This window comes from Protopterus annectens, chromosome 3.part1 (genome assembly GCF_019279795.1).
Source record: "Protopterus annectens isolate FY-2018-M chromosome 3.part1, PAN1.0, whole genome shotgun sequence".
NCBI classification, from domain to species: domain Eukaryota; kingdom Metazoa; phylum Chordata; order Ceratodontiformes; family Protopteridae; genus Protopterus; species Protopterus annectens.
In genome coordinates, this window is record NC_056732.1 from 809,980,919 (window position 1) to 810,005,078 (window position 24,160).

The following is a 24,160-nucleotide window of genomic DNA, read 5'->3' on the forward strand; positions in this document are numbered from 1 at the left end:
ATGTATTACCTTACGAAAAACCCTTTCACTAATAGCACCACTAAACACCACACTCAGACTCACTAAGCATTTTACATATGCGCAACACTAAAGCCATTAGTCCTTAGTAATCACCATAACCTGCCAGTAATTATACTCACACACACACACGCACACACACACACACACACACACACACACACACACACACACACACACACACACACACACACACACACACACACATTTCTATCACTAATGCGGAAACTTTCAATATATCTGAAAGTTTCATCAGTAAAATACATACTTATTTTGACCAGAAAGGCAGTTTGCCCATGTAGACTAATTTGTTGCTGGGCTAAATCTTTATGTCAGGAAGGGTTGTGACAGGTGTTGGAGGGGGATTAAGGGGTTCAGTCACAAGTTAGGTGAAGAATGACTGGGGAGATATATAAGGCTTGGTCAAGAAAAGGAAAGTCTCCTTGGCCCTGCATTTGGTGTTGTGGAAGCAAGACTGTAAAGTTAGTACTGGGGCTTTATTGCTTATTTATTTATTTATTTATTTATGGTCATAGCTTGGAGGTAAGTTGTATAAAACTTTTTTTTTTTTTTTTTTGGTATTAGACGTATTTAGTTCAAGTATGGTGGGAGTTGTTATTCTGAGGGAGGGAAATAATGGAGGTATATAGAAGGTTTGTTGGGTTTGACTTTAGGCTTAGCCCTTAGACTATGAGTTCCTTTTTAAGACATGAATCTGTAAATGATATAAATATCACCTAGAATGATTGGTGAGTAGATTCAGGTCACCTAGTTCCCAGGTAGGAACCTTTTAATAATAACAGACTTAGGGAGTTAGTTTCAGGCTGTTTTGTTTGCACAGATTCATTTCACTAGCAATGCAAAATAGGTATGTAAGTTCATGAGCAGGGGACACAGTAGTGCTTCTTGGTGCATTTGACATTGCTAGATATTAACTGATAATGGTTAAGGTCTTTACCACCGAGATATGAGGTACAGGGTTTGATTTTATATAGCTGCTGCATGCAGTTTGAATGCTGTACTCCCAATGGTAGGTGGGAAAGTGGGGTAAAGCTATTTCTACTGCTGATCGATTAGTTAAGTATGAGTCTCTTTCTCTGAGCTACTGCAGAAATGTCCAGCCTCATAGAAGGTTCAGAATTTGTCTTATATTTTGGTCTAGCTTTCATAATGTGTGGGTGCACTGTATAGTAAACACAAAGTTTGTTATTGAGTCTCACTTTGGTCATTATCAGGTTAGTCACTAGGTATGTAATATTCTGAAAACTGGTTGTGTAACATTTTTAGGGATGCTTTTCGAGAAGTTTAGTAAAATAGCAAGTCTTTTCCTCACAATTGCAAAGTGCACAGGTGATTTGACCCTAGGGCTGGTAATAGTCTGCAGACTGCTGGCCTAATATTTACTGATGAACTGCAGGTCTGCTCATAGCCTCTAAAAATAAATAAATAAGTAAATAAATGTATACATGTGAATATGGGAGGGGGGTAGGCAATATTAGGCAAGAGTGATGAATTGCAGGCAACATTTGAGGTTTGTACTTTTTTTTTTAATGTCGGGATGGTACAATTGAAAGACATGACAAGGACTGTCAAGAATTGGTGTCTCAAGCAGATGATCTGATTCAGAGAGTGCCGGCACAGGGACAAGTGCTGCTACATGCTGTCCAGGATGAAATAAGGAGATATAGAAGGAAGAGGTACAGGCAGAAAGAGCAATGAGTTACAGGGCCTCTGACAGTACTTTCAAGTGGACCAGAAAAACAGGAAGTGTGGCAGCAGAGATAGATCCAGGTGAACAACTGGCCATGACGGGCACTAAGAAAAGGCTTATGTCAAAGATGCCACTGACATCTGAAGCACAAACAGCAAGTATTCATAATCAATTTTCGGCAAAGCAAGGAGAACTAAGGAATATGATGTCTAATGATGATTTATTGATATTAATGCACAATTTGAATTCAGGGGATAGGTACAGATTGCAGAGTTTACTGGAGGCTGAGAGCATGAATGGACAGGGATCCAAGTGACTGGAAGTGCCAAAGAGAGGAGAAATTAAGGGATTGGTATAGGGAGCCAGGTGGCAGAAGGCAGTTTGGTGGGAGACATACAGGTGAGCCTGTAAAGTACTAGTTTAGGGAGTAATGCAGTCTTCATTACAGGCAGAAAGGATAAAATTAAGCAGGGGGTGTTTGTTGAAATTCTTGAGCTTATTGCTGCAGAAGGCATGTAGCAAGTGGCAGAGGCAGAGTCTGTGGGGGTCAAGGACTTCAATGGAGTTCTGGCTGCTTCGGGGAAGATAGGGATAGGGAGGTGCAGGCTGAAAACATGGGACTATTGGGTATGGGGATTTGTGAATTTTATGGCCATTATTCTTGAAAGTGAGCCCCAACAAGTACTAAACTTACCACTGTAGATCTTGACTCTCAGGGAGGTGCAGAAGCTTAGAAAAGGTAATGTCTGGATGTGGTACAATCAGCATTTCTGCAAGGTTAATTCAGTAGCTAGCAAGTGGTGTGGGAGCACAGACATCTCAAGACATGGATAGGTACCATGCTAGATAGACCAGGTAATATGGTTAAAGAATAGGTGAAGAGTGGGAGTAATATAAAAAACTTACTGGTCTTTCAATTCTGGTAAGCATTTTGGCCCACATTTAGATTTCCATGTGTACCCATTTTGCAGATCAGCTTTCTGCAGCCAAAACTCCAGTGGTTGAAGAACAATGGGATAAGTGTAGTGAGAACTGATGTCTATGTGCTGTGGCAAAGTTTGGAGGTCAGGGAAGAGGAATGAGGCAATAAGGGAGGGATTCCATTTCAATGGAGTGCCAGCCAAGGGGCCAGCCTATTCTCCTATTAATGTGAGTCCATTGAAATTCTTGTTACAGGGTACCGAGACAGGGAGGTGGCTGAGGAACTGGTAAAGAGGTTTCAAACAGGCTCTTTGGTGAAATTCAAGGTGGGTGGTTCTTTGTATCTTATACGGAAGAAAGAGGTTGTTCAGAAATAGTTAGATAGGGAGTTGGATCATGGATGTGGGTAGGACCTTTGGTCTATTTGACTTAGCTACATCTGATTATCAAATATCCCTTCTGGGTCTGGTACCTAAGAAGTCACCTGGGGAATTTAGATTAATATATCATTTGTCTTTTTCAGAAGGTGATTTGGTTAATGCCCACACCTAATAAGCAGACATTTCAGTGAAATGGGATTTAAGCAGTTTGGATTAAATAATTAGTATTTAAATGAAACTGACATTTAAGTAATTGTTCTTTGGCTGACTATTGCTTTGGTCAACAGCTGGAAGTGCAGAGTTGTTCAAACATCTGGCTTATTGTCATACATTTGCTTTGGTGAAACAGGTACACAGGATGTTTTCTAGGTGTGTCTGTGTGCGTTTGTGTGGATTAGTGTTAAAGTAGGGTTAGGCAAAAGTAAAGATTATGTGTGTATATGCGCACGCGAGCGCTTGTGTGTGTGTGTGTGTGTGTGTGTGTGTGTGTGTGTGTGTGTGTGTGTGTGTGTGTGTGTGTGTGTGTGTGTGTGTGTGTGTATGTGTTTGTATGTGTGAGATTGTGAAAGTTTAGGGTAAAAGTCATGCTTAGGTTAGAGGACAAATTTACTGCATGCGCTATTGTGTGTGTGGGTGTGTGTGTGTGTGGTGAGTATCTGAGCCATCTTGGTAGACGGCTTTTTTTAAGTTAATATGCATGTTAGGGTTAGGAGAAAATAAGACCACATATTTTCCTTCATTTTTAAAATGAAACTCCTACTTATTTTTGTATAAGTTAAAGATGCACAATCACAGACCTTATCTAGCATGGCTCTGAATCTTGAAATACTCAGCCAGGGGAGTTATTTACAGGTTTTGAAGGGAGTACATCTAGCTACTGCAGGCAAGAGGAGGATCTGAATACACAATCTGCATTGTAAGAGTGGTCATGAATAAGGTAATTACTGAGAGCAGGGCAAACGAAAAGTATAGTGGCTGTCATTTGAACAAAACTTTGCCCTCTGCTGGCTAGATAGATAGGTGACTATCTTTTGTGAGGACACATTGAGCTGCTCTAAGGACAGTACACAATACAATATAATGATTCTAGTAATTAAAATGAAATGTTTTTTTCTAGTGTTTGTGACATCCTAAGTACAATGAAAATGTCTTATTTTTATCATACACTAGACTGTAAGAAGCAGATTTAAGATTTTGCCTGGCAATAAAAGGATCATGTTGAGGTTTTAATACAAGGTTTAATAAAACATTCCTGTGATGAGCTGACAAAATACTGCCTATTGTTCTGTAATCTGACTGTTTCATGAAGAAAAGGTGAGCGGGAAGATACAGCTGGGTCAGTATGCCCTTGAATGAAGGCACAGTTTAGACCAAAGCAGAAAGAGCTTATTATAAGCAAGGTACAAGGCTAGCAAAAATGCATAGAGAAACTGCTACTAATGCTATCTGAATACAAACTTAACTACTAGTGACCGCTAGAGAACATGGAATTTTAGAAGCAAGAGAGATGAAACTCTGCTGGTCATCAGAGCTGTAATTACACTTGTGTATTTCAATAACAGATTTTCTTGTTGACAAACTTAAGCAAGCAAACTTTGAAAATGTTTATAGATACGTAAGTATAACTTTTCTTTGCAGTGTGTACCAGACAGTTAGACCAATTAAAAAATAAGTTAATAAGTGCACTAGTATAAATTAAAGCTTTTTAAACTTGCATTCAATTTTAAAACTCAGACTGATAAAAACTGGAGGCTGTGTACATATTATCAGATGGCCAGTGGATCATGATGTTTCACAGAAACAAACGTCTTTGGTTTCATTGAAAAAAGCTATATATGTTATTCGTACTAATTTATTAATGCATGAGGAACTAAGTACAAGTTTATAAGCCCTGCCCAACCTAAATGTGACTTGTATAAAATACTGATAAATGGTAAATGGTGTAGGTAGAAGTTTTAACTCCAATTAAGAGATCTACAAGATAAGCCGTTGGTTATTAACAGGGCCTCTGAAAAATTGTAGAAAAATACTGCCAACATTGAGGAGAAATTTTTGGTATTTAAGAGAAATTGCTATGCAACACTGTCAATCCTGCAAGGAAGATGCAGATTGTCGAGTGTTACGGATTATTATCCATTAATTGCTACTCTACATCCATTTGTACAATCAATATGACTTTTTAGTAACACCACTAAAAGTTTATTACTGAAAACGCGTTACATGGTATGAAAATCATTTTTTGCTACCCTGTGCATATGCCAATCACAAGTCATGTATAAGTAACCTGAGTATATTCATACACTGTGCACAAAAAAAAACAACCATTGAATACCACCAACTACGAAGTACCCTTCACAAAGAGTAAACTAGAAACCTAATACAATACTACAGCACAAAGAGTAAACTAGAAACCCAATTCAATACTACACATGACATAATGGACTTGACAGTCTGCAGTAAAACTCAATTACACGGTTGTTGATATGGTGTGGATGCGACAGCCTATGCACATCCATTGTAACTGTAGTAGGCCAGAAAGTCTACTCACAGTTTGCAGATGAAATGTGACAAATTGCTAACTCACCTAACTTATGTAGAAACTACTGTCCTGAAATTTGAAAAAAAGACAGCCACTTTGAAAAGGTTATCCAGAAGCAAATTCCGTTTCTATAGCCAGATTGTATATTATTATATAGCAATTCTGAGGCACCTTACACATATAAACTGCATCAAAAAGACCCAAACTTTTATGAAGCACTTTTATAGTTCAGCAACCACCACTAATAATCATTTGATCTTTTGTGGTGAGAGAGCTTATACTGCTAAATGGATACTACCCATTCCATGCAAACTGGGATGGTCAGCTCATCACGAAAGTTTTTGTTTGTGTCTTTCGGCTTTTTCCAGTTAGGGGTCACCACAGCGGAACTCCGGTCTGCTAATGATTGGTAGTTGATTTTTACATGCTGAGTTACCAGCCCTGATGCACAACCTTCAACGAAGGTACACTCATTCATGCATGTCTCCACGCAGAAGACGCTCTAGCTGAGAATCGAACTGGACAGCATCTTACTGTGAGGCGACAACGCTACCGCAGCACCACCACCGCGATACCAGCTCAACACGAAAGTACTAGTAGTATTATTCAGTTCCTGGAAGAGGGTTGTATAAGTTTCACCTATACCACATACCAATAAAAACACTGGGGATCATACATATGTACAAGTCCCACCTGTCCCACATACCAGTAAAAATGTTGGGGACCATGCATATGTATAAAACCCACCTGTCCCAAATACCAATAAAAATGTTGGGGATCATACATATGTACAAGTCCCACCTATCCCAAATACCAATAAAAATGTTAAAGTGTGTGTGGTGTGTGTGTGTGTGTGTGTGTGTGTGTGTGTGTGTGTGTGTGTGTGTGTGTGTGTGTGTGTGTGTGTGCGCGCGTGTGTTCAGGGGGACAGGAATGAGCTCATAATACTACTCTCTGCTAAGAAAGGTTTTAGGATCCAGTGATCCAGTGCAAGAAGTACTGAGTATGAATATTCAAGTCATAAACAAACCAAACTGACTTGTTAAAAAAAAAAAATATATATATATATATATATATATATATATATATATATATATATATATATCTCCCCATTCCCAAACATATTCTCTCCCAAAGGTATAAATATTAAACAACACTTTCACTATCTAGGAATATCTTTTTTCCAGGAACATACATCTCAATATCAGGGTAATATTTCTAAATTATGGTTGTGTTTACAAAATGACTTAAACAGATGGGCCAAATGTAAAGTTCCATTCATAGCTAGAACAGTAGTCATAAAAATGAACATACTTCCTAGATTTTTATATATTTTCAATGCAACAAATATTACCCTGCACAACAAATTCTTTAAAAATATTCTCTCATTAATTTTGAAATGTATATGGTCCCCTAAATCTGTTAGGATTAGTTACATTAAACTTTCATTCCCTAAGGAGCAAGGAGGTCTTGGGATGCCGGATTTTAAACTATACTATGAAATTATCAATGGTAGTAGGATCATTAACATAGCTTCCTACAATAAGGATTACACCACATGGTGTCCAGCCTGGGTTATACTCTATAATAACTATGTCAAATCTCTAAACCTCAATCCTTCTGCTCTCCCTTTCTTGAATAAAGAAAACTTGGGTAAAATTAAGTTGCATAATGGCATTAAATCTAATATAAAGACACTACAAAATCTTTTTCAAGCTCTAAACCTGACCCCTGCCTTTAACACTCTACAACCACTACATCTCAACCCTAATTTAAAGATGAATGGTCGTATGTTAAACTTAGACCAATTCCCCCTTCTCAAGAATACAAGCATTTCTGACCTCTTCCCTTTCAAGCAACAGTTCGTCTCTGATATAAGAGTTAACATGAACTTACCAAAAAAATATACAATCATATTAAGGCAAATCAGGGAGTTAGTTCATATGTTCCTAGATCACCCCATGGTAACAGATAAAGATATCTCAACTTGCAAGGTACTGTGGAAACTACTTCTCCTTAAAAAGAAGATGATTTCAAATACCTACAAAGTTATCATGCCCTCCAAAACACATAATGAGCCCATTTTCTCTAACTACTGGCTAAAGCAGGATCCCTCTATCACTCACAATCAGATCTCAAATGCCATAAAGATTAGCTCTAGCCTCGTACCACTAAAAAAACTTAAATATACCCAGCTCATGGTAATGGACAATGCATACCTTACCTCTGACATAATTAACAAAATATACCCTAACTCTTCCCCTCATTGTCAAGTCTGTCAAAATCAAACAGATGATCTTTTACATATATTTTGGAGCTGCAAATGCTCATATAAAGTATGGTGTGCCCTAAGAGTCTAACTGGAAAAAATTGGCTACGAAAAATCAACCCTTTCATGGAAATTTACTCTCTTACACATTCCTCCCCCAGGTGTATCAAAGGCACAACACATAATTCTGATTTCCATGTTTATGTTAGTAAAGTATTATATCTCACTTAATTGGAAAAATAGGCACTTACTATCCTGGGAGGGGTTCAAGACTCTTGCTATTAAACACCTTAAGGCTCATATATACTTGTTCCACAATATAAACCAGCTACCTTATATTAAAGAATATTGGAGAATGTTATTTGGGCATATATTGAACTGAATATTTGATTACTGTTTCACCCTTTGTGTTTATTTTGGGCATTGTATAAGTGTATATAGTTTTGTTTGTAGTTAGTTCTTGTATGTTTAGTCTGTTGTCATTTACTGACAATAAAGAGAATTAAAAAAAAAAAATAAATATATATATATATATATATATATATATATATATATATATATATTTTTTTTTAATTTTACATGGACACGGGTCCTTTTTTGGCGGAGGCCCGGGGAGAAAAACTCCAGATACAGTTTAAATAGTCCTACACAGGTCAAACAAGTACGGTTCACATATTACACAGTTAAGAGTTTCACAGGTCTAAAAAGTATGAATCACCAGGTTATATAGCATAGATATCTGTTAATAATAGTTGGCAAAAGATGACATACAGCAAAAATACGAGGAATATTTGCAGATATTTTCACATTTCAGAACACAATCAGGAACCTTAGTAGTTTCATATGTAGGTGGTGCCAGTATAATTCTTCACATAGAAGCTTTGAATGTTATTTGACAAGTATAGCATTTTTATTATATATCCAGGTAGATGGTGCAGTTATAGTAAACATATTTGGTGGACTATTTTCTCTATGGAAATTAGATTGAGATTAGGTTTAGATGGGGGATGAGTAACTGAACAATGTTTATCCTTTGGAGTCACAGCAACATAACCAGGAATCTATATAGTATACTTTGAGAAGCTTTTTGAATTGGGTAGTGGAGCACATGGAGGTTAGGTGGTAAGGTAAGCAGTTTCAAGCTTTAGCTGTGGAATAGCTAAAGAGAGATTTTCCTGCATCATTGTTATGTTTGATGACTTCTAGGCGGTTTTGGGTGCTGGATCTTAAGGTTCTTGCAGTGGAATAAGGTATAATTAAATTTTGTAGAGCTGGAGTTTTTGTTGGTTGGTAGTATATTTTATGTACAAATGACAATTGGTTAAGTTTCAATAGATGTGGTAGCTCAAGCCATCCCAGTTGCCTGAGAGCAACACAGTGATGGGTCTTACATGGGGTTTCAGTAGCAAATATAGCAATCTTGTTATAACAGGTTTCTAGCTTGTGTAGGTCGGTTTTGTGGAGAGGAGGGTAGACAACAGATGTGTTTTGGCTATTGTGGCTTTAGTTTGTTTAGTAAGAAAATCTTTATTGCAATAAAGGAGACCAAGCTTTTTATGAGCATATATATATATATATATATATATATATATATATATATATATATATATATATATATATATTCGTACATATATTTGAGTAGTTCACTTGTCATGTATACAGGAATAATTCCTAGACACTTTCCTTCCTCTGTCTTCAATTGTTCTTTCTACTGTTGAAACTCGATTGCAGAGATATTTCTCTTGAACAAAATCACCTTGTTGATCTCTGTAGGGGAAACTTCTCTCCTAAAAAGCAACAATTAGAACTGCTTCTACCCTGCAGTGCTCTCTGTTACCAAGTAATTCTGTGCCTAAAATGCACACCTTCTTTTGAGGAAGAGCCTCTTGTTCTTAAAAAGGTCTGGTTAGTAGCCACCTACCACCTTTAACCAACAAAAAGTTTCCACATTTAATAAGGCCCACTTAGCTACCTCCTTAAACAGGTACTTTGTATGTTACCAGTTTGGTTTGTGCTTGTGCCAGTGCTAAGAATTTCAGTGTTGGCATAGGCAGAGACCTAACTGAGAACATGTAAAGTTGGAGTATAAAGCACAAGAGCTAGCCAAGCAGAACTTTTCCCCACAAGAAAAATGGCATCTAGCTGATGGATATGAATTTTGAAACTCAAATGTTTGCCATATTATTTAGTGACTTGCAATATAACACAAATGTCAGTCATGGACAGTGCACAAAAATGACAATACAGTAGACTCTCAGGTAACCGGCACCCATAGGGATTGGTAGATGCTGGATAACTGTATGCTGAATAGTATGCTGGATAACCGTAGTTTCTGGTTGCTTGAGAGTCACTATTAAAAACAGACCTGACTAATACTGTACCCTATACTATTTGGTTTGACTTGCTCTCAGGTTGGCGAGAAAGGGAATTTATTTCTACCTTCCCTTTTAAAACTCTAAAACTCTAAAAATGTAAGGTACGTTTCTGCGGGGAGAAAACAGAACGTGCAACACATGAAAAGTGCACTGTATTTCTTCGATTTTTTTTTTTGCCGGTTGTTTGAGCATGCCAGCTGCTTGAGTTCCGGTTAACTGAGAGTTTACTGTAGTTTGTCTGAGGTTGTGATTTGGACTACAGCCATCAGCACATAAACTGTCAGTCAAATCAGGCATTTTTTTCTTGCACTGCTTTTGTTTTCTTTTCTAGGAGTGAGTTTTGTAAATCTTGGACTGGCATTGAAGAAAACTACATGGCATCACGGATCACATGGAAATCACTAGAAGTGGTTTATTTATCCATTTCTATTTTGTTTACTGAGAAAGTCCCTGAACAAAAAGAGCAGATGTATTTTCTGGCACTGAAAAGACACTAAATATGGTATATTTTTGTTTATAGTACAATACAGCAAAGTGAGTTTTAAACAATCAAAGACTGAAAGGAGAAAGCCTGTTCAACAGCTACCACTCTCTCTCTACACACACACACACACACACACACACACACACACACACACACACACACACACACACACACACACACACACACACACAGACAATTAACTCATTTAAGCCTATAGTGCCTTTTTGTATGCATCCAGTTAACACCCATAGCAGCTCTTTATGATATTGAGACCTTTCTTGGGTCTGACTTTTTAACTGAGTGAGTTACCAGCTTATACTAGGTAGAATTAGAAAGAGCAAGGATTTAGTAATAAAGTGACATCAACACTGTTAATCTAGGATGTGCCAGAGCAGAAAAGCCTGAATTATTTCATGCTTTTTATTGATTTTTCAGCAAATGCCCTGGAATGCAAGGATATGTGCAGCCTGTAAGAGGTAAACATTCCACACCACACAGGCATCAATGAGTTAACAGAACTACAAAATTTCACACATTTTATTTATTTTCATAGAAAAACATATTGGATGTCATACTTTGTGGGGTTAAAAATAATATATTTTTAAAGTGAACATCCAAAGCCATATATCTTGATGACTGCATTGTCTATTATTGCCATCTTAATACAAATATGACAGCAATTGATATACAAGTGCATACTAATGGTAATATTCATAATGGAACTATTTCAGCTATGTAATTACACAAATACCTGTGACTTATAATGTGTATAGGAGGGGTTTACACATATTGTGAAATGTACTTTCTTAATTTTACTGACACCATGGGTGATATTAATTGACATGGTAAGTTGGGTCCCTGTCACTTTGTCGAATTAACTATTTATTAAATATTTCTTTGAACTTTATTTACGGAAACTTAATCCATCGGATGCTTGTTTTAGCATTTTTTTTTCTGAGGGCGAAAAACTAGGCCATCATCGGGAGTTTGCCCTTTTCCCCACTGTAATACAAACTCCGAGTTGGTATATTTAGTTAGGGGGGTGTGGGAGTCGCAGCGCCCCACCTGGGTGGGTTTGAAATTTTGTGTTTTTTGTGATGGCCGCTAGGTTGGCTGACTATTTTTTTTCCCTGGGAAAAAAGGTACTTGATAAATAGTTTGACAAAGTGATGCAGATACGGTAAGTCCAGGGCTGTAAATAACAAGAAAATGGCAAAATGGGTTCTTATGAATTTTAAATGAACTATCTGATTGTGCAGACCAAATACAGTACTGTATAGTTAGTCAATACAGTGCAAAGATATAATAGTTGTTGAAGAAAATGCACTCTTTTTGCCTTTAAAGGACAAGCAATAAAAATGTATTTTATACAATAAGGGACCCACTGTTGAAATCATAGTCATTGTATTTGATCTTATCTGTCCACAGAAGAGTAAAACTAATACTGTGCATATTCAGTAGAAATACTCATATAGTGTTTTCATTTCTACTGATTTTGCTTGACTGGGCCAATCCATGCAGCGTACTGAGAATTTTGTACAAGTAGATTGCCAGGCACCCAGTATTACTGCTGCACATGTTAAAACAGCATTGTCCAAGGCCAGGAATACAGCTTCTATGGGACCTGACAATATCCCTGGCTGTGTTCTACATGAACTACAGCGTGAACTAGCACCTCACCTGTATGTTTTTTCAGTCACAGCCTCATCTCAGGCTTTGTCCCTACCAAATGGCATACTGCTACAGTCATCCCTCTGCACAAAGGAGGAGTGACTACAGACCCTGGGAACTATTGCCCCATTAGCCTGATGAGTCTGATATGCAAAGCTATGGAATGCATCATCATGGACCTAACAAACAAGAATATAGGGAATCTCCAAACTCTGGATCTTACACAGTTTGGTTTTGTGAGGGGGAGATCATGCCTGCTCAACTTGGCCAACTTCTTCGAGTCAGTTAACAGAGCTGTGGATGAAGGCAAGGTGGTTCATACAGCCTACCTTGATCTGGCCAAGGCCCTTGATACCATTCCCCACTCATGAATCATAGAAAAACTCACTAAGCTAGGCATCAATCCCTATATCACTAGGTGGGTTGCAAACTTACTCACAGATAGAACCCACAGTGTGAAAGTAGCTAACTCCAAGTCAGACTGCTGACCAGTCACAAGTGGACTCCCACAGGATTCTGTCCTGGGTTCTCTCCTGTTTGGTACCTACTTCTCTAAAGTCCAGGCCAACACCCTGGCTGACACAGTTCACAGATTATTGCAAGTTGTGAGCTATTATTAACTCCCCAAGTGATGTTGATATTCTACAGAAAGACCTCACTGAGACCAATGACTGGTGTCAGAACCATGGCCTTAAGCTCACTGCCAAAAAATGTGTCGTCATCCCCCTTGGGAAAAACCCGGTTCCTTGAATTACCACATCAATGGTAGTCCGCTGAACACAGAAGGTGTTATAAGAGATCTGGGAAGACAGGTTGACAGCAACCTCTCTTTTGACCACCATATTGTCACTGTGGTCAGAAAGTCCTTCTATGTGGCACATCTCATTACTAAGGGTTTGCATCCAGGTCATTGTCTCCCTCTACTCTTCCCTCATTAGGCTAATCATTGAGTACAATGTCCCATTTGGCATGTACCTCCCTAGACATCTGCAACAATTGAAGATGTCACAAAAGTACCTCACAAAGAGGATCCTAGGTCTTAAACACTTGTCCTATATGGACAAACTCAAAAAACTCCAAATATTCTGTGTCTCATATCACCTACTTAGACGCAATCTCTGCTTGACTTACAAAGCCATGTCTGACCCAGCTCTGTTAAAAATGCTACATCTAAAGAAATCCTAACCCGTCCACACCACGTGTTCCAGAGACCTCAACCTCATTACCACAATCAACAGAACATGCTGGAGGGACAGGTTCATAACCCAAAGACTGCCCATGCTATGGAATAGACTTCCCATACATGTCAAGCAGAGCACCTCACTGTCCCTCTTCAAGAGGAATCTGATGAGTAGATGGGAAATAGAAAATTCACCCCGGGGATCACTCCAGTGGCTCCACTCGACAGAGGCACTGGGAACTAAGGTCAGGTGGCATGATGCCAGAGTAATCCTATGGGCTAGGCTTGTAAAGGCTCCAGTGCCATTAGCCTAGTACATGCCTATGAACCTATGAAACTATGAACCACTGCACCATTGCACAACATGATTTTGCTTCTAACATTGCAGTGATGAATGCATTATGAGACACGTGTTTGGATATACCTAGCATCATATGATATTTTCTGACAAGGAGACAGATCACATGGCTCTTTTAACCAAATTAGAAACATATACCTTGCAGCAATAAGATGACATAATACAGTATCTCACAGTTTGAATAAGTCTTCTTTTGTAGTGCATTAAATATACACAATATCTTATAACTTATGTGGTCACATACATAGGTGTTTAAACTCCAACAAGACTGAACAGTATCAATGCCTGATAGTATAGTGCTATGCAGAAATGACATCCCCCACAGTTGGCATGTACACAATTACACTGGGAGAGGTGTCACCCATCACTTTTATCTCAATTTTTTTGCAACCATCAATATGCCATCATGACTTCAAATAGGTTGTCTGTCACAGTTGTCTTAAATCTTCTCCTACAGCCCATGTAGCTAATACACATTTCATTAGCTTATGTACTTAAGCAGCTGTTCAGTTCCAGCGAAGGACATTAACTTATTTCCATCCACTTTCATGGTGGAGAAACACCTTTTAACACATTGGGAATTTTTTGGCAGTCAGACAGGTGTTGTGTGATTATTGTGGTGTGGAACATGTAGTTAATAAAGCATTATATAGCATATCTATGCATCTAGGCTGTGGTTTGAATCTGAAGGGGCTTGACCAACCAACACTGATACTGGACTACTCACAGCTGTGTATAGATTAACATAGCTACCTCCTTTTCATCAATAAAAAAAATTATATTGGATAAATTTTACTCAAAAGCTCTTACTTCACACCTTAATTTGTGTTATTTAGACAACCTTCATTACTGTCACCTGTGGCAGACACAGTTCTGTAGAATCTGCATGATTGGCAAGGGTTTGAATCCATTAACATCTGTCAGTCAGCCCTTGTGACAGAAAGTAATGACTTAGGCAAGGAATCCAGATATGACACAGTAAATGAGCCTTATTTTTTGGGTCTTATAATCCATGTTAGGGGAGCTCCACCCATTACAATAAGATACTGATGCAAGCCCTTCAAGGGCGTTCTTCATGATACAAGTGTGCATATTTCCATGGCTTCAGTGGTTGATACACCATTCTCTGATAACTGTCCTGGCATGTGTTCAAGTCTAGCAAGATGCAAATGCTGATTACATCAGTGATTGCTCACATGTGTTATTTCCAAACATTTATGCACTACTGTAATACTTTTGTTCACTCTGTAGACCCTTAAGGAACATAAGAGCTTCTCTAACATTTCTTACTGTATGACGTGCTGCAAGATCATAAGAAAGAGTGAATGAACCTGTGTAATGAGATCTTCTTGTGTGTTTGTGTTGTTTACATGCTGTTTTGGTAAAGTTTGCTGTAATTCCTTGTCAGCATGCCCAGTATAATGGCATAGTAGTTGTGTGACATTTAACAAAGAGACCTTTAAGAAATTAATGTTATGAGATATGTTGTCATTTCTCATTTGTCAAGACTTAATTAGCCTCTAAAATGTTGACTTTGCCAACATCCACACAAGGAGTTAGTTTCCTACAGGCAGAGGATTTCAACATTTCTCACAGGACGGAGTACATTTGCTGTATGTACAATTACATCTACTACAGGTGAATTACTAATACACATTGTTGTTTCACCTGGGTGTGTTGTATGTTAGTGTAGTCTCATAAAGTTATTATTATTGCTTTTATCAAGGCTCTCTGCAAGGCTAGACATACATTGCAATATACTGCATTCACATCTATACTTTAATACACTTAATCAAGTCAGCATGTCAGGTGTAGCACTTAAACCAGGTACAACACACATCATATCAGTGATTACAGTAACAAAAAAATGCATCACAGTCGCATATAATTGCAACATGACATTGGCTACATTTGTCCATTAACTGATGTGTCACTGGCATAATAATATCATGTACTTTTGTTTTACCCATGTCTTATGTGGGCAAGCTCTCCATTTGTGATATCCACAAAATAATGGCCTATGCCATTTGATATCCCTTATGACATTCAGAAACACAACCCTTTTGTTAGTAAACCTACTACACTTGACTTATACCTTGAGCTATGTGCATGTTCGTCTATGCGACATGAGCATGACTAATTATGCTTGTATGTATATCACATCGACTATAGTTAGATAAACTGTATTATGTATATCAGATCATTATTCTGTTTATATTCTGGTTAATTTGACACATCTGTGTTGTTTCAGGCCTTTTATATTTCGCTGCATACTTATACATCATGCATGTATATTCATTCATTTTTTAACATTCACAACATGCAAGCTGCTTAGCAAACACTATTTTTCATCACCTAATAACATACCTGTAATGATTGCACAAGTGACTTCAGTTCTTCCCAATATGTGCACATTGTCACAGGTGTGTACACTCCCCTAAAACTATCACTATTGTTTCCTTCATACAGTTATGGGAAAGACAGGCTTACTATTCTTTACCTATAAGTGTGTTCTAGCATCGATCATGTTGATGTAATTTATTTTGACTTTGACATCGCCCACAGTTTATATTCCAGTGTATAGTACTTCAATACGCCTGCCACACATTTTTAGAAAGGCATTCTCAGTACAGTCATGTGAGTAGTACAAATATCACTGAGCGTGGTAATGAACAGGTGTAGTGGCAACTGTACATTTATGTATTTTGACTGTTGTTATTATATTACTGTTTAGCATTTACATTAATATAAAACACGTGTCTGACTCATACAAATTAAAAGGTGAAATGCCCCCTTTCTATGCTTTCAAGTAACAACAAATAGCAAAGACATGTCTCTTTCTAATGTACATGATACAACACTGTAGAGTTCATTTATTCATGTTTGTACATAAAGTGGGGAATACAGCATTGCTGCCAGTAAACACAAATAATTTCCTGGATAAACATATAATATACAATAACTGCAGTATATGCAAATATGCCCTAATATATGTACTGCTTTGCTATTATCTGACCTCAGCATTTTATTAATAATTTTATTAGGTTTACTCACCTTTGTTACACTGTTGCTTTGTGTCCTTCTCACATACTTTGTCAGCATGTCCATTTGTATATATGTACATGGGTCAATAAAGTTACAAGATTCATTTTTATTAAGTCAATACAAAATTATTAATTTTAAAAATGCTGTTTTTGAACTCACATTTTAATTATCTGAGTTACATTTTCCTCATTTAGCGTACCCTGTTTCTTCACTATTCATATCATGTGAGTGCAGTTTCAATGTTTAAATTCTCCTGCCTTTTATTTCTGGATTAATCCCATTATATATGTACAGTTTCCATGTTTACCTTCCCCTTCATCTTAATTGTTTCAATAAACTTATCCTTCTTTTGTATTAGCTGTCAGTGCACACTTGTTACAAGCAATAACTTTTGTTTACATTCTGTGCTCGAGCTTCTGTGACATTTTTCATATATGCTAACACTTGTGCTAGTCAGAAAAAGGCTCATTCAACAAGCATTGCTACTCATTGTACTAACTCAAAAAAACAGAAACAGCAAAACAAACTAAATAAATAAAAATACCGGCAGGCAGAGTTTCACAGGCACAAATTACTAAAGTGATGATAAACCAAAGGTGTATTTAATGATAAAAATCCACAAGAAAAACAAATCAAACTTGAGCGCTTTCGTTAAACAAGTGTTAACTTCATCAGACACCATTAAAATGTAAGACAACCATTTATATACATATAAAAAACACTCTGATTGGGTAAGGAAAGAGAAGCAGCTAGCTAAGCAACACTGAGATAGAACATTAATTAACCCCTTGTTGACTGTGTTACAGTTGAAACTGTTACATCTTAAATACAACCAAAAATTGTAATTAAAATATAAATTATTAGTGTCATACTTGTGTCCTGAATGGCTATAAATAGAATAAAACTAAAACCAAAGTCATTTTAAAAATCTCATGTTAAGTATTCACATAATGCTAAAATGTTTCCCAAAGTAAAATACATACAAAAGTGCTTGTGCTTAAGAAATGTTTTAAGATATTTTGTTCCTTTCCAGGGCTTTTAATTTCAGTACAGGAGAGATGGACTTTCTGTCATTTATCTCTGGCCATCTATCTGCCACCTTAACTCCTTTAACCCTAACTGAAGTCCCCAAGGCATTTTGTCACTGATGTCTACATGGGCTATTGCCATAAATGTGAAATTGTGGCCAGTGTTGTCTTGAATATGCCTCGCTAATGCATTGTTAATATTATTCTTTCTTATGGCATAGTTGTGTTCATAAACGTTAAATTTCCTTTCTGTTTTGCCTACATAAAATACTAGGCATTGATCACATGTGGCCATGTAGACCACTGCCTTGGAGTGACAGTTATATTTACCTTTTACATAATGGTCTATACCATTCACTGTAAATTTGCTGCCCAACTTCACCTTGTGGCTCCAGTTATAAGACTCACATTTGTACATCCCTACATGTCCTGTTCTAGTGTAGGTAGAACCTATCCCGAGAAGATCTTTTAAGTTTGAGCCCCTTCTGTATGTAACTATAGGTCTTTCTCCTATGTGTGCCCTTATGTTCAAGTCATCCATTAAAATGTCCAAGTTCTTATAAAAAATGGACATCAAGTGGTATGAGTTGGAGTTGAATGTAAGCAGCATAGATCTACAAAAAGTACTTTTTTTCAACTGAGATCTCCCCTCTTCAACTTCAGTGGGGCTGTTGTCTAGTGTGTTTTCCCCAACTGTGGGCTTAAAATGCCCTACTCTTCTTTTACATATCACTTCCTGCATAAGCTCATTAAGCAAGTCTGACGTGTATTCCCTCCTCAAAAACATAGTTTTTAAGTTGTCGCATTCTATAAGAAAATCCTCTTCTCTAGAGATCATACGGGCTGCTCAAACTAATTGCCCTTTAACTACTGATCTCTTTTGATGCTTGGGGTGGGAGCTAGTGTAATGCATGAATGAGTTTAAGTAGGTCTCTTTCCTATGGATTCTAGTAGCATACTTTTCATTATGTGTGTCTTTATATAAGTGGACATCAAGATAATTCATATGATCCAGGTTAATCACCAAAGTGAACTGCAGGAATGTAGTGGTGGTGTTAAGATATCTCAAAAACTCTTCCAAGTCATCCAGTGACCCATTCCATATCAAACTGATATCATCTTGATATCTGTAATACAGTTTGACCTTAGAATAGTACTGAGACTGAAATACATAATTTCTTTCCCAATATGCCATTACCATGTTCGCAAATGCCCCACCACATGCTGAACCCATTGCCACTCCTATGGTCTGCAAAAAGTACCTGCCATTAAAGGAGAAATAGTTGTTTCTTAAAACAATTTCTAATAATTCCAAAATTAGATTAATTTTATCCTGGTTACTATAGATGTAAAAGACCTGTACACGGTCATCCCACAAGAAATTGATCTCGAGTAGGTGGGTGACCTACTGTTGTTATACAAAGTTAACCAAGAGAAAATTCATCTAATTTTGGAATAATTAGAATTTGTCCATGCAACATGCTAAGATTTTGTAAGAAGTTCTAAGTAGGACCAAACAATTGAACGCCAACAAAGGAGATTAAAGATATCATGATTTCTAGTCATTTTTTAAATTATGTTACAACAAACATTAACTGTAAATAAGTATATTCTAGTAAGATTGGGAAATAATAAGTTAAAGCTGCAGCCATCAGTGAAGAGGGGTATGTATTCAGTGCTGTTCTGAGCCCATTTGCAGCTATGATTAAAATGATTTCTTGAAAAAGAAATAACTTTTCCTACAAAGATCTGATACAATTAGAAGAAAAGTTTAAATTCCTGATACTTTGGCCAAGTAAAGACAAAAAGAGATAAACAAAGGGAAAATGTACTGCTAGAATAATAAATAATTCAAGTAGTTTACCCATTTGTACTAATGGCCTAATAATTAAGTTTATTGATATTAATATAACAGATAAAGCATTAGATATTTTGTTCACCATAGTAAAATTCAGATTTTATCATCTTAGTTTATAAGAAATTAAAAAACATGTTTATTCTCTTTATAGGATAATCTACAAGGAATGCATCACTTGTTTTAGTACTGATCTAGTAGACAAAGGGGTATGTAAAACTTTAAAGAATCATTCCGTTACAACAGGTTGTAACTGTTAAAGCACTGGTTATTAATTTTCAAATGCTTAAAAGGAATGCCATTTTAAAACAGCTCAGTTAAATTACAGCCAGGTTGCTTTGCACCCACATATTTTCAGAGTGAGTTTATTTTTCTAAAAAATGGAAAAGGTATAAAGACTACAAAGGATTTTTCCCTTGCAGGTTAAAGAAAAGAAATGAGAGAAAAAGAGCCAGAAAGTGTTTCTTTATCAAAATGAGATGAAAAGACTAACACCAAATACAATGTTGACACAATGTAGTATAAATGCAAGAACAGATGTATAATTTGATATTTAACATTTAAAATAATATTTCATATTTTCTTTGTGAACCAGCAGTAGAGCTGGTTTACAAGTGTATTCAAAAAGATGACAAAGTAATGTATTCTATATCCTGCTAGTATTTTATTCAGTACAGTAAAGACAGGCTTATAGGGCGTATCTAGCCTGCAACTTCAATATGTCATGAATTGCAGCATTTATACCTCAAATGCGTTGATTTATCCAAATTTACGTATTCAAGTAAAGAAATATAGATATACAACTGCCTGGCCATGTCAAATGCTACTTCACATCAAATGTTGGTCTGATTTTTAATTCATTTAATAATTGGGGAATCTTCCAGCTGCAAAATGTGCAACATGTGTGACTTGTCTAAGTTTAAATATTCAGTAATCATGTCTGAACCAGTTACATTCTCATGTATTGTTTCATTGTAAATGAATTACAATGTTTGTCTATCAGCTGGGTTATGAATGAAAAGATACTATACATCAGCTCACTTATCTAATTATAAAATATATCAATAAATAAAATATATAAACATTTATTAATGGTCATATTTTATAATATACTATATATACAGAACTTAAAAGTAATTTGCAATGGATTGTGACTGAAAAAATGTGTAACAAAATCATAAAACAATCTATTTATTGTATATAATGCTGGCACTCAGGCAAGCAATTTAATTTTCAAGTGCCAGGATGAGTGAACAGACTGAATTTTAATGAGCAATGATATGAAAATAAAACAAACTTAATAAGTTATTGGATATGACTTTGGGGAAAAAAAGGTTTAATTAAAAGTTGGCTGCTTAATCAGATAAGAATAGCACACAGTGTTTGAAAACTACATTGCAGAAAAGTAAGTTACATAATGTTGTACATGACGTTATTGTTAGTATTTCAAGCTATTTGTAGATACTAATGTAAATAAAAAAATAAGAGGTTTATAATGAAAGTAGCCCATCTTGGCTATGTAAAGCCAGAATGAACATTTTTTTCTTCTAATTTTGATGAAAACTGACCTACAAAATATATATATATCTATATATATATATATATATATATATATATATATATATATATATATATATATATATATATACCCATTTATCTGTAGCCTTTTGAGTTGATAGACCTAAGATTTTGAATTCAAGATTCACCTGAGGGGCTAATTCAGGTAGATTTAGTATGGCTATAGTTATACTACCCTGAGTGATATAAAAGAAGCTCTCCTGATATTACAGCTTCAAAGGGGTTACATGTTTGCATAATTACATAAATCTTATAAGCTGTATTAAAACGTATAGCTAGTTGTCATTTTTATGTACTAAGCATGCAGACACGCTCTTTCTAAAACCAAAGTAACACTAATATATAATCTGATAATGCTCTGGTTGAAGGGCTTAAGTACAACTCACAGTGATAGCAATTCCAGTTTCGTAATTTGTAGCATTAGTTATATAGCAATTCCAGTTTGGTCATTTGTGGCATTAGTTCTTTAACAATTCCAGTTTGGTAATTTGTGGTAACAGTTCTGTAGCAACTGTAGCAATTCTAGGTAAGTCATCTGTGGTATTAGCTCTTATTATCGCAGGTTGATAGGTACAAAAGAGAGATAAGCAGTTACGTATGTGGGCAGAACTGGTTTGTGGATCTGCGTACTGGGTGGCACACCCAGGTATAGGATATACAAGGTAAAGCAGTATAAAAGCAGGCAGAATGAAAGCTCAAGACATTTGTGTACTTATATATATTTTTACATAGCTATACATGGCAATTAAGGTTGACATCAGTATTCATGGCATCATTTGAGATTCTCTTCATCAGTTTAGATATGACTTTCAAAGTAATAATATTAATATGTCTCATAGTATACTCAGTACTGTTTATAGCTTCATGCACATTTCAACAAGAGTGTACTAACTAGTAATACCAGTATGCTTGCTAGCATACCGAGTACTATTTATAGAGCCCACTCCAGGTTTGTAAGTGCAGTAACAATATAAGGAGTTACTCATAGATTCAAGTACCTTTGTACGGGTAAATTAAAATATAATATCAATACATCCGATATTATAAAGAGTACTACACACATATTCAGATATTGTTCTGTAACTGTACTGTGTACAACAGTGCCAATATGTCTCATAATGTACAGACTGATAGTCTGGTATGAATTACAGTAACTGTGCTTCTAACTAACTTTTATAATGATGCCTTAGTGGGAATGCAGTAACTGTCCTTACTAGGGTGATCTATTATCATTACAGACAACAAATTAATATTTAAATAAGTCAAAATACTGGAAGAATTGCCAATTTTGCATTTTAGATGTAATGCTGCTGTTTGGCTTGCAAAGAAATGACAATTCCAACTATTTTCAAGATAAAGTGGCAGATTGTCTGCTATTAATGTATCGTTTATGCATCAGATATACCATCACATCTATACAAGTATAGATATTTAATCTGGAAGTTTACAATGTGTCTCAACAGTGAAAAACACGAGGACAATGTCGAGCTGATAATCTTTAAATGTTGTGTGTTTGTATTATGTTCTTGATTGCATACATCTTATAAAAAAGTTGGCAATACATGCAGGGGAGGAGCTTAGGCTGGATGTTCAGTTGTAGTTAACAGCAATTATACAAGAGCTGTCCAGAGGACATACAGCCTTATCTGTCAATAATCAGGAAGTTAACTGCTGATGTTATTATGGTTAAATACCAGTTTGAGAACAGCTACTGTAAACCGACATTACCTATTTTGGGATCTGCTGCATGGTACGAGTTTACTCACTGACAGGAATACACTTAATAGTTAGGCAAACAAAGATACATCCATGCTAAACTGGATTTAACCAGGTTTTATATACAGCAAGCTGAATACTGAGACATTACCATTTTTAAATTATATCTCCAAAATGAATCTGTAGTAAGTGCTCAGAAGGCATGGATAATAACAACGTCATGCATACTGAGAAATGTTTGTCGCGTACATTTTATTGTCATTTAAATAGATGTTTTATTAGTCTGACAGACAGATGATACTAAACAATAACTTGTTTTAGAAAGAAACAAATAAAGGTTACTGATGTGTTGCCAGTGTTAAAATTAAAGTATGGAAGGATGCTCTGCTAATAATTAACAAATAAACAAATTTGGGTGTTTATAAAACATAACAGAAGGTAAAGCTGCATTTTTAGCATAGTGACCACTAAATAAACTACAAAACTATTGTGAAGTCGTAAAAAATGATGGCAATTAAAATCTTACCTTCTTTTTAGATGCTTCTGATTTCTTTGAGATATTGCGTAAGTTTTTGTGAAGATGGTTAAGAACCTTAAAACAGAAAATAAAACCTTAATTTCAGTGAGTATATTTTATATTATCATATGTCTGTACAAGGAAATCAAAGACAGAAATATGAATTTATATGAAAAAATAATTTTGTATAAACCGACATACTTCATTACATTAGCATGACCATTTAACAATGAAACACGAGTGTTTTATTCAATAAGCAATACAGTTAAATTCTGACATTCACTTTAGCTTCATGTAAATTACACACACATTTCCACCTATAACACACAGACACATACACAGACAGAAGGCACACACAGACACAGACACACGCACACACGCGCACACACACACACACACACACACACACACACACACATACGCACACATGTGCACATACACAAACACACACACACACCCACACACACCCACACACACACACCCACACACACCCACACACACCCACACACACACAC

The 24,160-nt window shown here is 36.3% G+C and overlaps 1 long non-coding RNA gene across 1 annotated transcript in view; it reads right to left on the reverse strand.

The window, feature by feature from the left end:
• The window catches only part of LOC122798287, a 1,121,722-nt gene extending 1,097,998 nt beyond the window's left edge, over window positions 1–23,724 (reverse strand). Inside the window, exon 1 of the long non-coding RNA XR_006364239.1 lies at window positions 23,655–23,724. This is a non-coding gene — a long non-coding RNA (uncharacterized LOC122798287). The remainder of the gene's footprint in view (window positions 1–23,654) is intronic.
• Window positions 23,725–24,160: the final 436 nt, after the last annotated feature.